Genomic DNA, 3,141 nt, shown 5'->3' on the forward strand with positions numbered 1-3,141 from the left:
ACTCTAAGAAATCAAATGTGTAGAGTTTACTAAAGAGCTGCCACTTGGACAGTAAGTATCCTTTTTGAAGGTGTGAATTTCCTAGAAATAATTCACTTGCAATTTTGCAATATGACTTTTTCAAGCTCATATTGATACTTTGATACTTACATCAGGGAAATTCAGTGGAAAATATCTGCTCCTGTGTCTTATAATTTGCCAGATAAATTATCTGTACATATAACGATGGACTAAAAAGAAGGCAGGGCAATTCTAATGGTCCTAGGACAAAGCCAACTATATTATCATCTCTTGAAGTCTAGAAGCCAGCCTTAGTCATCTGTGCATATGACAAAACAATATAATATTGTCTAGAATATAATCTCTGCTCACTGTATATTTGTAGGATGACATGAACAATTCTCTCATAACTACCTACCATTAGAATGAGATTTTGACATTCTCTCCCAAAACCTAATTCTAGAATGTTATTGTCTCAAGACAACTCTTGGTTGCTTCACAAGGAAGTTCTCCTTAGACCTATAACTTGAAAAGAAAAAAACTGAGAAGGCTGAATATTAAAACGATACTTCGTTATGGTATCTCATAAGGTATGTTGTTTTTTTTTTTTTTGAGATGGAGTCTTGCTCTGTTTCTCAGGCTGGAGTGCAGTGGTGTGATCTCGGCTCACTGCAAGCTCTGCCTCCCAGGTTCACGCCATTCTCCTGCGTCAGCCTCCCGAGTAGCTGGGACTACAGGCACCTGCCACCACGCCCGGCTAATGTTTTGTGTTTTTAGTAGAGACAGGGCTTCACCGTGTTAGCCAGGATGGTCTGGATCTCCTGACCTCGTGATCCGCCCGCCTCGGCCTCCCAAAGTGCTGGGATTACAGGCGTGAGCCACCGCGCCCGGCCTCTCATAAGGTATGTTTTTTTACTTCAAAATAAAAAATAGTATTAAATGAAATAGCTGTGGTGACTGCATTGTAATGGAACATATTCACTGTCTGAAGCCAATCAGTAATGGAAACATTACTTTGATATCTATACTGCAGTAAAAAATTGACAATTTTTTTCTACATACCACATACAAAATGCTGATTAACTCTCATGTTACTTAGGTAGGAGTCTCCGCTCCAAGGCAGAATTGAATACAGTGGCAGTCTTTGCTTCTGCCCTCCCCTCTCCTCCTGCTTTTTTCTTTTTTACTTGATTGCCAAGACTGCTTATTCACTGAAAATTACACTTATTTGAGAATGCCTTACTGATAGACATAGCAGGAACAGATAATTTGCAGAATCACTTAACTAAACTGCATTGCAAAGAAATCTAGCAGCCAACTTTTGTCAATGGCAGACACCTGAGTTATTATCCTAGGAAGAATTCTTGCTCCTCAGGCCTGTGAATGATAGGCGTTTTATAAACTCTTCATCCAAATGCTGTAAAGCTAAGGTCAATAAACCTTTGGGTGAACTACAGTCAAGAATAATTTTATTTTCATGTACTTCATGGAAATCAAAACAAAAAGAAATACTCATTCTTTATAAAAGCAAGTTTCCCGTCTTATGTTTTACTGGTTTTATAGTCCCCAATTTTTCAATCCCCTTCCAATATCTTGAGTTAACTTCCAATCTCCCAGAACCTCACTCTTCTTTCCTCTCTTTCCTCATTTATCATAGGCACCAAACTATCCTAAATGAATATCTGTTTCTCATAATTTAATATGCAGTTCCACTGGCCTTACTTACAAATACCATTTTTTTCTTATTACATGGAAAAATAATAAGTCTCTCGTTGAGTAATAATACAAAATATTTATCCACGTGCAAATTACTTACATGCAGTATGGAAACACATTCCACCATAATTATTGCTTATTGACATAAAATGTCAGTTCCAAATCCAAAGTTTCACCTGCAATTTTAATGGTTGTTTTAGTTTTCTCTTAAGAATAAATACCCTGTTTCCTCACTGCTTCATTCTTAGCTCAGTTTTATTTTCAGGTGTTGATCTATTGCTGAACCTTGCTGACATATTCACATGTGCTCTCTGATACTCCCATATTCTGCGGTACATAATATGTGACAACACCAGTTCCCTATCTGTCTTCTGTCTCTTCCCAAACCAAGCCTTGCCCATGTTAAAAATTCTATAACTGTCATCATCTTGGAAATGTCATGACATTCATGGATCAATAAAATCCTTTCCCAGGGAGGATGAGAAATATATGAAAAGAGCTTACTAAATACAAACAATTTCCTTTAGAGGTTCAATGAATGAGTAAGAAATCTGTGTGAGAATAATTTCAGGAAGGGGGTGTTGGATGAATGCAGAAAGGGACTGACAAGGCGGGTTATAGGAGTGAGAGTATGGGGAGAAAGGGAGTTCAATTTCAGTTGCCTGCAAGACTTCTTCATCTTAGAGATTATTTTCCTTAAAGAAGTGCACGTGAAAGGATGAAGAAAGTGCAGAGGCTCTTTCTTCATCAGGGACTGTGAAGTGCAGAGGCTCCTCAGTGGCCACCATGTCTCCGCAGTTTACTAGGCCATACCAAGATATAATGAGGTGCTTTGTATGCGCTGTGCATGAGAGGGAAAATCAGCTCACCAAATGACTTTTTTTTGTGGGTAATGACTTACAGTCAGGGAGCAGTTTTGTGAATCTGAGGGAACATAAGGATTCTGGAAGGAGTGCTATGTGTCCAGGGAATGGAATAGAAAACAAAAAAGGATTTTGATGTTCGTACTCTCAATGTCACCCTAGAGCAAATTAAGCAGGGGAAGAATTGTGTTATAAAGGCTGTGACATCAGAAGGATGAGCAAAGCAATTTTACAGTTATAGTTAGAAAATCACTAAACGCTGATGTTTAATAGGTAGCTGAAATGAAGAAGGTAAGCAGAATGTCAAGGTCCTTTTAAAGAGCTTAAATATTACAAAACAAATAAGAGGTTCTGGCAGCTTCTCAGACACTTGCAGGCTGGAGAATTCACAGAGCAACAAGGTGTATGGGTTTTTCTCTTTTCCTTTCCTTGAACTCAAACAAAATATGAACAAAAAGGGTACAAGTGTGTGCAGCAACAATGTGTCAAATGTGCCTGATGAGATCTTTTAACTTGACACATTTTCTGGAATCAAAGTAAAGTATTTTAGCTTATTAATTTC

This window comes from Pongo abelii, chromosome 15 (genome assembly GCF_028885655.2).
Source record: "Pongo abelii isolate AG06213 chromosome 15, NHGRI_mPonAbe1-v2.0_pri, whole genome shotgun sequence".
In the NCBI taxonomy this organism is placed as follows: Eukaryota; Metazoa; Chordata; class Mammalia; order Primates; family Hominidae; genus Pongo; species Pongo abelii.